Source organism: Lycorma delicatula, chromosome 10, assembly GCF_047948215.1.
Source record: "Lycorma delicatula isolate Av1 chromosome 10, ASM4794821v1, whole genome shotgun sequence".
In the NCBI taxonomy this organism is placed as follows: Eukaryota; Metazoa; Arthropoda; class Insecta; order Hemiptera; family Fulgoridae; genus Lycorma; species Lycorma delicatula.
In genome coordinates, this window is record NC_134464.1 from 7,468,108 (window position 1) to 7,482,736 (window position 14,629).

The 14,629-nt window shown below is 39.4% G+C and overlaps 1 pseudogene; it reads left to right on the forward strand.

Moving 5' to 3' along the window:
• Positions 1–14,629, forward strand: part of LOC142331289 (scoloptoxin SSD14-like) — a 152,041-nt pseudogene that overhangs the window by 136,551 nt on the left and 861 nt on the right.

Consider the following 14,629-nt stretch of genomic DNA (forward strand, 5'->3'; position numbering starts at 1 on the left):
ATTTAAATTAATTTTTGATGTAAACAAATTATATTTCTTACTGAAGGCTCGTTTAGCTTGTGCTATTCGGCATTTTATATCGCTCCTGGTTCGTCCATCTTTAGTAATTCTACTTCCCAAATAAACAAATTCTTCTACCTCCATAATATGGAATTTACTTCTTGCATTCCGATAACCTGCACAACCTATCTTAATTTTGCTTAACTTAATTAACTAGAGAATAGGCATAAGTTACCTAATATGTTAACATTTAATTTTTGTATTTTTCTACAACTTCCATACATTTCATTCCTGTATTTATACAAAGTAGGCATAAATTCACTTATTGAACCTTTTTTTTTCATTTCAGAACACAAATAAACTACTAAAGAGTGTATCATAATAGTGTATAATAATTTTATATGTAAAATAAATAAAGAGTGTGAAAAAATAAAGAGTTTTGTATAGAGTGTCAACTACTGAAAATAAAAAGTGTAACTACTAAATATTCTTGTTTTCGCTTGGTGTCAACTACTGAACCTGTCCTCTTTTGTTTTAAAAAAAAATAAATTTTTCACATTCATTTTATTAATTTTATTCTTGTGACAATATGATAGAAGAATAGTTTGTGCAGCTATGAGTAATTTTAAGTTTCCCCTACCGTGAATTCGGTTGAAGAAATTTTAACAAACAGACAAATAAATCCTTAAGGTGTCAACTACTGGTGGTTTTACCTAATATGCACGCATGTTCATATCTGTCAATATCTACACGGCTAGCTTTTAATTTTTGGGATTTTGGAACTAAAAAGGTCTACACAATTGTGAAAAAGCTATTTTAATGAGTTTTATAAATCAAAGACCTAACAGAGCATATTAAAATCTTATTACTTTAAACCCTTTACTGTTTATCGGTTACAAACTAACTGCGATTCAATAAAACAGCAAAAAACCTAATCAAACAACATAAAAAGTATTATAAAGAAATAGTTACCAGATTGCCAAAAAGCTCAAACTGTTTTTATGTTCAAAATTGTTACTCCACTGTCATCTGTTAGTTGAAAAGTACCAAAGAAGTAAAAAAATAATACTTATGGAAATAGAGTAAATGCCTTTTAAATCATCAGTCAATGATGTCTGGTGTCCATCCTTGAGACCTACTTATTTTATAACTTGTACAGAAGATTATTTAAGGAACTGTCTAAACATTCTGCAGTCTATTATAATCAAAATTTCATCTAGCATTTAATTTTAATTTTCAGTTTATTACAGTTCAGTTTTTGTAGTAGAGTTCATTTTGACGGCACAGTATAAAATAAGCAAGGTTGTCCGCTGTTCACAAAACCCTACTTAATTTTAAAATCTATTACAAATAAACTATTAACTAAATTTTGTAACCTATTATTCCAATATTTGATTATAATTTTAAACTATTATTCAGCCAAAGATTTGAATGGCAGAAAGGCTCCTGGAATAGACAGAATAACTGTGCAGTGCAGGTGAGGAAGCGATTGATAGATTATATAAACTAACCCAACGGGTTGGTCTAGTGGTTAACGCGTCTTCCCAAATCAGCTGATTTGGAAGTCAAGAGTTACAGCGTTCAAGTCCTAGTAAAGCCAGTTATTTTTACACGGATTTGAATACTAGATCGTGTATACCGGCGGTGTTCTTTGGTGGTTGGGTTTCAATTAACCACACATCTCAGGAATGGTCAAACTGAGAATGTACAAAACTACACTTCATTTACACTCATACATATCATCCTCAATTCATCCTCTGAAGAATTATCTAAACGGTAGTTACCGGAGGCTAAACAGGAAAAAGAAAGACCATCTGGCTTGGTTTTCTTTACGGTTGTTTGAATAACTTTATTACTTATATTAAGAGCATTCATGAAAAATAATTTACTCACTCTAATATATTTATCTTCAACTATGAAGGAATATGCATAATTTAACGATCTAGCACTTTCGCTTCTGGCATATCTATATTTTGGCTCAATTATTGTCATTTGTTTTGATATATGTAATCCCTTTGACGAATAACATCACCTAACCTTAAATAGGACTGTAATAACTCCTGCCTATGTAAATGTGAAATATTATCACTGCAAGATAACCTACATTTAGTATCGCAAGGTGGGTGTAATGTTCTTTCTGTAATCTCTTTACACTGACGGCGAGTCAGTGTGGCGAGAGCCGCATTGTCGGACTGTGTGGGAGTTCCTAGATGAGGTTGTGTAGTTCAACCCTTGTTTTTTGATTTTTTTATAAACAAGTATAACAACTTGGTTTTTTGGTTATGAATACTACTTTTATACTGAAATTTTCTAAGTCGAAAGACAAGATTCGACAAGCGAATCATTTAACGTAAACAAGGACTTAGGAAATTTTTCTAAGTGCTACGAAGTGAATTTAGTAGGGGGAATTCCTTTTCCTTCATAACTTCTGCAATAGTTACCCTATCCAAAAATTTCCTTGATATAAATCCCGATCACAAAAAATCCCAAACTTTTGACTTGTTTGAATTGTTTGGGTCACTAGGGCGTGTGGGTATTCGCTGGAGTCGGAATGATCTTCTTAGTCCAGTACTACACCATGAGAAGGCGTGGGTCACTTCCTTTGTAAGGGGCATCCTCCGAAAGTGGTGGCACGACGAAATCGTCTATAGTCAAGAAAATGGACATCAAAGAGAAAAAGAGAGCCCGTCAGGGCTCCTCTAAAGAAGAGGATGGGTCGCCGTACTCATTTGGCAGTCTGGTTCACCAGCTTGGACAAGCGATTGATACCCTGAAACAGCACACGAGGTCAGGTTTGACTAGATATACGAGGTGCGACAATAAAGTAATGAGACTGATTTTTCTTTGCAAGATGTGGCAACCCTGCAGCTTGCGTAGGCACACCATCTTTGACCTTGGTCTATAAGATACTTCTAGTCCAAGCGGCACATTGATGCAAATGCTCAGTCGTGAGTTGTGCTGTAATAAGTGAACACGTGTTTGTGTCTCTCGTCACAGAAATGAAACCGCAAAATATTGCGCGACGGTATATCATTTCTTTTTGCGTTAAATCGGGTGAAAACACGACGACAACTTACGGTAAGCTTCAGAAGGTTTTTGGAGAGGAGGTTATGTCAAGTGCTCAAGTTTTTCGGTGGCATAAAATTTTTAGTGAAGGCAGAACGAATGTTGAAGATGAAAACCGCAGTGGACGACCATCAACCTCACGGACAGATGTCAACTTGACCAGGGTGCGTGAAATCGTACGATCTGATTGAAGATTATCCGTGAAAATGATTGCAGAAGAACTAAACATCGATCGTGAAACGGTTCGTCTAATATTAACTGAAGATCTTGGTATGAGAAAGATTTGTGCAAAAATGGTCCCCAAAAATCTCACACAACAACAGCGAGAAACACGGAAAAATGTGGCAGCCGATCTGTTAGAGCAAACAGAAATCAATCCAGATTTGTTGAGCCGTGTTATTATTGGTGATGAAGGTTGGTTTTTTCAATACGATCCAGAGACAAAACGCCAAAGTTCGCAATGGTGCTCAAAGGGATCACCCAGACCAAAAAAAGCTTGCATGTCAAAATCAAAAGTAAAACGCATGCTTATGTGCTTCTTCGACTCCAAGGGAATTGTTGATAAAGAGCGGGTGCCTTCTGGACAAACAGTTAACCGATATTTCTACAAAGAAATTCTAGAAAGACTACTTGAACGAGTTCTTCGTGTCCGTGCCAACATTGCTGATAATCGGATTCTGCATCACGATAATGCGCCATCCCATACTGCTCTGTCAGTACGGCAATTTTTAACCTCAAAACAAATTTCAGTACTACCACAGCCACCTTATTCACCAGATATCACTCCGTGCGACTTTTTTCTATTTCCAAGAGTCAAAATGGCGGTCAAGGGACACCATTTTCAAACAACACAAGATGTCCAAAAAGCTGTGACGAGGGTCTTGGAGGATATTACGGAAGAGATTTCCAGAAATGTTACCATCAATGGCAGAACCGTTGGAATAAGTGTGTGCAATCAGAGGGGAACTACTTTGAAGGAGGCAACACTAAATATGACTAAAACGGTAAGCAACATTTTTTTCACATCAGTCTCGTTACTTTATTGTCGCACCTCGTATAGCGGTCCACGAGCAGGAGCTGAGGAGAATACATGAGGGCTTAACTGATCTGTCTGATGTGCCCTTTCCCGTAGAGGTTAACACGCAGTCCACCCAGACTGGATCCTGCTTCTGACACGAATCAGGCAGAAATCTTAAATCTTGATTTGTCTGATGATGAACTAATCGAGTTACTCCCGCGCAGGTGGTCTGCGTGGGCAATGAACAAGGCGAAAGTCGTTATTCTTCCGACAGACGGGGATACATGTCAATTTGTTGACATCAGTAAATAGAAGAGAGCGGCCACAGAGAAGATCCAAGCAGGCATGATCGCATTAGACTCCTCTACAATGATGGAGGGTCTCCAAATGGAGGCTACTAAGAAAAATAAATTTACTATTTTCTTCGATTCTGAAAAAGGGGAAAAGCTTGCGGCCAGATGCATTGTAAGTGCATTAAGAAAGGTACTAGTCAGAGTATGCAAAGTGACCTATATTCTACCGACTGGTGAATACGGCAATATTTTGAGAAAAATACTTATTTATTTGCATAGAACCAACGAGGAACCTGCAACATTGATAGTACCCAGGAAATCAAACTCAAGCCGTGGTCGATCCAGATCCGCCTCGGCACGTCGCTCGACGCTTCCGGTTGAGGGGAGCAAGATAGTAGTCATCAAGGGACAGGGAAAGTCCTACGCGGATCTGCTCCGTTCCATGAAAGGTAAAATAAACAAGGAAGAAGCTGGAGAAGTACTTTCTCTAAGAAAAGGAAGGAACAACGAATTGGAGGTCAGGATCGAGGGTGCCAGGAAAAAGCGGGGCAATTCACCACGGTGCTTTTAAGGACAGAGCTGCTGACCTTCAGGTGGACGTAAGATCTAGAGGGGATAGACGCTCGGTAGTACACATCAAAGACTTAGAGCAGACACGACTGAGGAAGACTTACAAGAAGCAATACATCAATCATTGGTAAAAATGAATCGTTTAGAATTTCATCTATTAGACAAGCTTATGGCGACACAAGAAATGCCACGATTATTACCAGTTATAAGGCAGCGGTCCGACTTGTGGCCAAAAGAATCAAAGTCGGATGGGTCCACTGTCGGGCCTATATCTGCACAGAGACCCAGAAATGTCGTAGATGTTGGTCGACTGGCCACAGAGAAATTGACTGTTTGGGGCCTGACAGGTCAGCGTTGTGTTTTAATTGCGGCGCAAAGGGAGATATAATAAGTGATTGCAGGGAGCAAATGAAATGTCTGGATTGCTGTAGTTCTGATCACCGCAATGGAGGCGTAGGGTGCAACAAGAGAACGGATGGCTAAACTACTGCTGTCAAATGCCGATCGAAGTTTCCTTTCGCATGATTTCTAGTGGAGGAAATAGCCAGAAACGAAAGAGTGGACATTGTGGTGACCGCTGAGCCAAATTATGATAAACCCATGATCATAATGCTTGATGTTAGAAACGCATTTGGTACGGTCCCCTGGACAGCCATCATTGAGGCGCTTCAAGCCATGCAAATAAGTAAATACTTAGTAAATCAGATAGATCAATATCTGCAAAATAGGTTCATAGAGCTCAAAACCCTAGAAAGGAAAGCGATATTTCAGGTATTCGGAGGGGTGCCGCAGGGATCTGTCCTTGGCCCAACCTTATGGAATGTTTTCTATGATAAAATCTTCAGGCTGAACTACCCCGAAGGGGTATCGATAGTAGGATACGCGGATGATATCGCAATATTAGTAGAAGACAGAGATATTAATGAACCGGAGAACAAGGCAAACCAAGCGCTTAGAACAATAGATGAATGGATGGAGGATAACAAATTAGAAATTGCTCCTAATAAATCCTGTTGCCTGGTCCTCTCGGGTAGAAGACCATTAAGAAGTGTGAATCTAAATATCAGAGGACAGAGAATCGATGAAGTAAAAGAAACAAAATACTTGGGGGTACTTCTGGACAAAAGTTTAAGGTTCAGCAAGCATATCGATATGATTTGCGGGAGAGTTACTCCTGCTGTAAAGGGATTAAGAGGATTATTTCAAAACCACGGCACACCTAAAATGGTTATTCGAAGATTGATAACCGCGGCTATCACTTCGGCGGTACTGTATGCGGCTCCCAAATTCAATGAACATACAGCGAAATAAAAAGAAGTTGAGAAGTGTCCATAGACTGGCATTGCTGCGTGTAGCTGCTAGTTACTGTACGGTGTCGTATTACGCGCTGTGCGTACTGACCGGGGTCATACCCATAGACCTTCAGATAAAAGCCAGAACCCTCAGACACAGCGGTATGTCGAAAGAAGAGATGGAAGGGATTATAGAACAAGAAGAGCGGGCAGGGTCCAGAGTGGGAGAATGGACCAGACGCCTAATCCCTAATATTAAAACCTGGAATAACAATAGACTCGGAGATGTCAATTTTTACATGACACAATTACTGTCGGGGCACGGCTCTTTCGGTCAGTATCTGTATAGGATCGGGAAGAGAGCCACCCCGCAGTGCATCTATTGTCCAGAGAACGACGATGCCGAACATACGTTGTTCATATGTCCAAGATGGGCCGTTAACAGAGGTCAAATAGTAATTAATGGTCTTACACCAGAAAATCTCATAAACCGGTCGGGGTACAACAATGAGAACCGGGAATGGTTCCGCAGGTTCGCCGGGGAGGTCCTGCGGGCCAAAGAGGATGAAGACAGAAGAACGGGAGTATAAACAGTAGGGTAGGGCGGACAGTCACTCCATGGAGGGCCTGTACGCCTTGGTGTGCGGGTACCTGAGAAGGGGGTGAACTCCAGGGGAGTTTGAGTATGGGTTAAAATAAAAGACCAAGTCCCGGTCGGCGGGGTCGTCCCTGCGGGAGCCTAGGCTCTTTGTGGGGTCGGCGCTGTCGATTAGAGGCCAAAGGCGTAAAGACAGAGTCCCGTTTCCCTGCTGAGGCGTTGGGGGACGGCATAGCCGGACCTTGGCTCTAAAGCGGGGGATTAGAGGCAGGCAATGTAAAACAAAAGATCAGAGACCGGGGAGGCCAACCTGCCGTGCCGGACGTATAGCCGGCGGGTGGGGGACGCCTCCTTTGAGAATAAAAGGACACTCTCCCCGACTGAGTATACTTAATTGGATATCCGGTCGGGGTGAGTAGGGGAGAAAAAAACAAAAAAAAACAGCCAAATTATAGGACAGCGGCCCGTCACGACTAGCTTGCCGACGCATCTGGCGATGTGACCATTCATAACGTCAGTAGCAAACTAGGATAGCAGCTTCTCTATAGAGGAGATGGAAATTTGGCTGTGCTTTTGCCTGATATGGTCTTGGTATCTGGTTACATAAGCCCGAATATTACTCTAGATACATATGAGCAATACATCTTCGAACTCACCAGAGTATTAGCGGGCAACAAAAAGATTCGTCCTAATGTGAGATTTCAATTCGGGGAGTAACCGTACAAATAGAAGAGGAGAAATATTTGGAAATATGATGATGGCTGTAGGTTGGGTATGCCTTAACGATAACTCCTACACATTTGAGGCAAGAGGACATAGATCTGTGCTTGATCTCACTTTGATTGAGAGTCGTTGGGACCCGTCACTCTTCCAATGGAGAGTCCTCAGGGAGTAGACCGCCAGCGATCACTTTGTAACACTGATGACAATGAAGGAAGCCTTACCGCCTATTGCTTGTCCTCGTGGGTATCCGCGTTTCACCAGTGGACAAATAAATAAAATTGTAGACAGAGCTGCCAAAAAATTGTCTGACTGTAGGGTAGTCACACCGTCAGTTCTACAAGATATTATAATTGGTGAAATGGCAAGAATACCGTTGTCCAATACACGTCGCCCAGTCTACTGGTGGAACGCTGGGATTTCCGAGCAGAGGAGGAAGCATCAACTTTGTCGTAGAAAGAAGCACAGGACATTAAGGAACGGCGGCCCGGCGCATGAAATGGCATCAGTGGCATTTGCTGAAGTAAGGAGTACCCTCAATTATTTAATTAGGCAGGCGAAAAGAGACAAGTGGATAGAACTATGCACAGAACGCGATAACGATCCGTGGGACAGGCATATAAGCTGGTCACAGGAAAACTGGGGCGACGGTTGCCTACCCTAACTCTATGGAGAATGCTAGGGCACAATTAATTTGTCTTATTTCCGGTTGATGACCTTGTTATAGCTGATTTGATTGATTGTAATGGAAGAAGATTCACTCAGACCGAAGTTGCCACAGCTATTCGAAAATTAAAAGACAAGAAAAGCCCTGGTCCGGATAACATACCAGCTGCAATCCTTAAAGGACTCGTGAATAGAGTTCCCTGGGAAATTACAGATATCGTGAACTATGGAGTACAAAATAAGTTGTTTTCTGACATATGGAAGGAATCCAAGGTAGTTTTATTACCAAAAAGGGAGTCGCACACAGAATATTACATACAGGCCGCTTAGCCTTATAAATAATATCGGAAAAGTGGCAGAAAGATTAATAACAAATTCAATTATGGAAGAGCTCGAAGGTAATGATGGATTACACAGGAATCAGTACGGTTTTAGAAAGGGCGGATCTACTTTATAGGCTTTGGACAGGATATATAAATGGGCCCTCTCCACGCGTAGCGGAACATTGAGAACGCGAAGAATACCGCTATTAATTACGCTCGATATCTAAAACGCCTTTGGTACTGTCAAATGGGATACTATAAGGAATGCCCTGGCTAGAAGAGGCATTAGTAATTGGTTACAGAGAAATGTTGGCGATTATCTGAATGGTGCACTTTTAACACCTTGGAGGGAAGCTTGAAACATCAAATTTTTGGTGGTGTACGCAGGGGTCTGTCCTGGGCCCATTGCTGTGGTTAATAGCCTTTGACGATGTTTTGAGGCTGAATTTTACCAGATGGAGTTGAAATCATATGCTGACGACTTGGTTATATTAATTGCAGCAAAAACTGAGATCGAAATTGAGACTAGTGGCGATAGAGTCCTGGAGTTGATTCACGCCTGGTTGGGCGAACAAGGCCTGTAGACAAATGTGAATACATTTCTTTAACAGGCAAAAGGCACATCAGAAACTTAGACTTGAAAGTGGGCAATCATCCTATACGTCGAGTTACACAAACGAAGTACCTTGGAGTTATCCTTGATAAATCTCGTGAGCTTCAGTCCGCATATAGCTGACAGATGTGGTGCGGAAGAAAAGTCTTTAAAGGCTTTATCTGGCAAGACTGCTCCTAGAGCTTCCAGAAGAATAGGTCATAGTTTCTGCTTGCACATCTATATTATTGTATGCAGCGCCGATATGGTATTAGGCTATACTTATTGCTAGAAATGACAGGCGACTTGAGGGAATTCATAGACGTGGCTTGATCGGAGTAACAAGTGGATACCGTACCATATCGTACGAAGCGGCATCTGTTCTTGCCTCTGATCCACCCATTGAACTTAGGGCGCTAGAAAGATGGTTGCGTTCCCAAGGTATGGAGAAATTGCAAGCAAAGGGACCAGATAATGGCAGGAAAGATGGGACCAATATCAGGGCGCCCTGTGGACCAAATGCCTTTTTCCAAGTTTAAGACAATGGGTGAATCGGAATTCAGAGAAATCGGATACTATATCACACTTGTTCTCGGGCCACGGAAATTTCCAGGCGTATTTCTTCCGATTTGGCTTGAGAAATAGCCACAAATGTATGTATTGTGAATTACGAGGATACGCCTGAACACATCATCTTCAGATGTATTAACTGGTATGATGTGAGATTACGAGCTGGAATATCGGACGTGGACTTGCCCAATTCCTCCTATCTTTTGATGAAAATTGGAGGAAATTTGAAAAATTCACCTACACTATCATGAAGATAGAAGATGAGGATACTAGCAATTTGTCACTTCAACAGAATAGGACATCGGAATTATGGGGAATAATAAAGTTAAGACCGAGACCCTGAAGGTCAATTAAGGGGCAAATTCAATTGTTTCTTATTGTTTTTGAGCTGGGAAATTGAAAAATATTGCTCCCAGAACTGTATCTCTTTTAGTTTGTAAGATATCCCATGTAAAACGCCAAAAATAGCGTGAATATATTATTATTATTATTATTATTATTATGCTTTTACGGCCAACATGGGACCACTTAAGTCAATTTTAGTTGGATCTTTTCTGAGAAAAGCGTGTTATTTTACTCTTCCTAGCTGCCCAGTATTTCTTCATCCGTTCAGATCTTGCTTTCTTTTCTTCATCCGTAAACACCCTCTTCGTTGTATTTTGTCGTTTGTCTGTCTTTTGTTTAAATCTAATGCTTTTATCTTTTAGCTTTGTAATTTTTCCCGTTTTATTCTGTAGGTCGGTCAGGGAAATTCCCAATTCTTTCATATCTTCTCTAATTTCTTTGATCCATCCTACTGCTAGCTTTTGGAACCAGAGCTTTTCAATGATATTTTTTGACAGTCTTGTTTCCTTGTGTCCTTATGAGATGACCAAAGAAAGAGATTCTTTTTTTCCGCATAGTATCAGTAACAGTCTCTATTTCTCGATACACCACCTCATTTGGCATAATCCACCATCGGCCTTCTTTTTGGTGTTTTTTATTGATACACGTTCCGACAATTCTCCTCTCTATTTTCAGAATTTTTTCAATTCGGTTTTTCTGAGTGATTTTGAAAAGGGTCTCGCTTCCGTAGGTGACTTCTGGCTGTACTACAGTTTTATAATGTTTAAGTTTTGTTTTAGCAGAAAGGCATTTTTTGTTATATGTTGACCGAGTTAATTTTTGGGATTTAATCATTTTATTTGTCCTGTTTTGCCATGTCACTTTTTCATTTAAATTATAAGTTATTATTTCCCCTAGATATTTAAATTGTTTTACTATTTTAATTTTCTGATCGTTTACCGTAATGTGCTCTATTAACATAGGATCTATGGCCATTAGTTCAGTTTTTTCGAAAGAGATATAAAGCCCTATCTTTTGTGCTAGGTTTTGAAGGCTCATGATTTGTGTTTTGGCTTCTTGAATATTGTTTGCTAAAAGAGCGAGGTCATCTGCAAATCCTAGGCGATTTAGTGCGATGGAGTTTTTCTTAGTACCCATTCTTATATTTTTGGGATTTATTTCATACCATTTTCTCATGACAAATTCGAGGGCGCAGTTAAAAAGGAGTGGTGAGAGGCCGTCTCCTTGCCTCAATCCAGTTTTTATGTAGAAGGGTTAAGACAGTTCAGCTCTGAATTTCACTCTGGACTGGGTATTGGTTAAAGTTAATTTTATCATGTTTACGAGTTTAGGGTGAAGGCCCAGGTTTCTCAGAATATTCAGCATGGATGGTCGGTGTATACAATCATAGGCCCTTTTAAAGTCGACAAAGGTGATTATTAGTTGTTTTTTCCGTCTTTTATATAAGTCCATCATAAATTTATGGATATTATTTGCTCCGGGCAACCTCTTCATGGCCTAAATCCCCCTTGGTATTCCCCAGCGTGAATATATATATATACACGTATTGGGTGATTCAGAACGATAGGGCAATACTTTGACAACTCATTCTAAAGGCTAAAAATAAGAAAAAAGTTCATATAAATATAGGTCCGAAAAAAAACGTTTCGTTAGCGAGTTATACAGGGTGAAAGATTTCGCCCGAGTTTTAGTTCCTCCGGGTAAAATAAGGCTTTTTGAAATTCTGGGAAGGTCAATTAAGGGACAAATTCAATTGTTTCTTATTGTTTTTGAGCTGGGAAATTGAAAAAATAGGTCCCAGAACTGTATCTCTTTTAGTTTCTAAGATATCCCGTGTAAAACGCCAAAAATATGGATTTATATTTATATGAATTTTCTTATTTTTAGTCTCTAGAATGAGTTGTCAAAGTATTGCCCTATCGTTCTGAATCACTCTGTACATATATATATATATATATATATATATATTCACGCTATTTTTGGCGTTTTACATGGGATATCTTAGAAATTAAGAGAGATACCGTTCTGGGACCTATTTTTTCAATTTCCCAGCTCATAAACCATAAGAAACAATTGTATTTGCCCTTTAATTGACTTTTCCAGAATTTCAAAAAGGCATAATTTACCCGGAGAAATTGAAAGAGGATACCCGGAGGTAGTAGAATAGGAAACTAGTAATTTGTCACTTCAACGGGATGGGACATCAGAATTATGGAGAATAATAAAGTTAAGACCGAGACCCGGCCTTGTAGTTGAGGTCCGTAATGGCATAGCCGGGGCTGCGAGGTTTGAGGCAGGCATAAAAAAGACAGAACCGGTCCCTGGGGTGGGGCTGGGGACAGCTTTGCTAGACCTGGATTCGTACCTGGGGATTTGAGGCAGGCAAATAATTAAAGTAACAAAAGATTCGACCGGGGGGCCGACCTTCTTTATTTTTCCTGTTTAGCCTCCGGTAACTACCGTTTAAATAATACTTCAGAGGATGAATGAGAATGATATGTATGACTGTGAATGAAGTGTAGTCTTGTACATTCTCAGTTCGACCGTTCCTGAGATGTGTGGTTAATTGAAACCCAACCGCCAAAGAACACCGGTATCCGCTATCTAGTATTCAAATCCGTGTAAAAATAGCCAGCTTTACTAGGACTTGAACGCTGGAACTCTCGCCTTCCAAATCCAGCTGATTTGGGAAGACGCGTTCACCAGTAGACCAACCCGGTGGGTTTGGCTTCTGTACCCTTCTGTGCCGCAAAAACGGCCCTTCTCAGGGCAAGCGCTTCAGAAACTGCAAACAGCTCTTGTCAGGGTTACAATAAGGTTTTAAGGTGCTTTTTGCTGTTGAAGCCATCCATTCAGTGACAGTATATTACGTACGTCTATGCTGAAACTAGTCAAAATGGATATTTCCGTTGAAATCTGAAAACGGAAATTTTTTGTGATTACAAAACAAAAGTAATGAAATGTAGTAGAAAAAACAAAGATGGACCACTGAATGTGAAAATAAGAGGAGAAAAGATTATGGAGGTAGAAGAATTTTGTTATTTGGGAAGTAGAATTACTAAAGATGGACGAAGCAGGAGCGATATAAAATGCCGAATAGCACAAGCGAAACGAGCCTTCAGTAAGAAATATAATTTGTTTACATCAAAAATTAATTTAAATGTCAGGAAAAGATTTTTGCAAGTGTATGTTTGGAGTGTCGCTTTATATGGAAGTGAAACTTGGACGATCAGAGAAAAATTATTCAAATTAATTTACACGAATAAATTTGACTACTCATTTATCAATTAGATAGAATCAAATTTTCACAAAACTTTGTTAAAAGAGAAGCAAAACGTTTTTTATAAGTTGCAATACATAGATATGTAAAGCTTCAATACAAATTTAAGTTAATACAACATAATGAAGATCCTGTTGCTTTCAAATTAAGTATAAAATTGGAATTAATTCTACATTTAATATAATATAAAACAGAAACTTTGGTTATTCATAAATAAAAGTTCCTTCAATTCAGCCCTATAAGATTACAAAACTTATGTAAAGAATGAATGTGAATTTAGTTTGTTAATTGAAATCCTAAAAAGATACAGGTCAACTGGAATAGTCGCTTTAATATTGGAAGGGCAGGTAGAAATAAAAAATTGTGTAGGCAGGCCACGTTTGGAATATGTCAAATAAATTGTTAGGGATGTAGGATGTAGGGGGTATACTGAAATGAAACGACTAGCACTGGATAGGGAATCTTGGAGAGCTGCATCAAACCAGTCAAATGACTGAAGAAAAAAAAAAAATAATACTTCCATTATTTGCTCCAACGAAATAAAAACTACGGAAGAAAATCTTATATTTATTTTCACTTTTACAAAATTTTCACAAAATTTACATTTGAGAACAGGTGACTTAAATGTCTGAACTTTCTTTCTTTTTCTTGTTTACCCTTTGGTAATTAATTTTCAGATAATATTTCAGAGGATGATACGTATGAGTGTAAATGGAGTGTATGTAATCTTTTACAGTCTCAGTTCGACCATTCCTGAGATGTGTGGTTAATTAAAACCCAACCACTAAAGAACATACCGGTATAGACGATCTAGTATTCAAATCCATGTAAAAATATCTGGCTTTACTAGGACTTGAACGCTGTAACTCTCGACTTCCAAATCAGCTTATTTGGGAAGACGCGTTAACCACTAGACCAACGCGGTGGTATCGGGGGGGGGGGCGCCCTGCCGTGCGGGAATTATAACCGGTGGACGGGTAGGCCCTCTTAGAATATAAGGACACTCTCCCAGACCGAGTATACTTAAATGGATAACCGGTCTGGGGGAGAAGGGAAAAAAGTTATTTTTATAAAATAAATAAATATAAATAAGCATTTATATTCTGTTTTGAATCTGTTTCGGCCCATTTACCACCGAAATCTGATTGACTACTTTGTTTTTTAAATAAAGCTGTAGCTGCGGTGGCGTTAATACGTATGTAACGTAAATTATTACGAGGATGAATGAAATATAAAGGGTAATTTTTTTAAAAATAAATTTATTGATCAAATAAATAGATATGGATTAGAATTGTC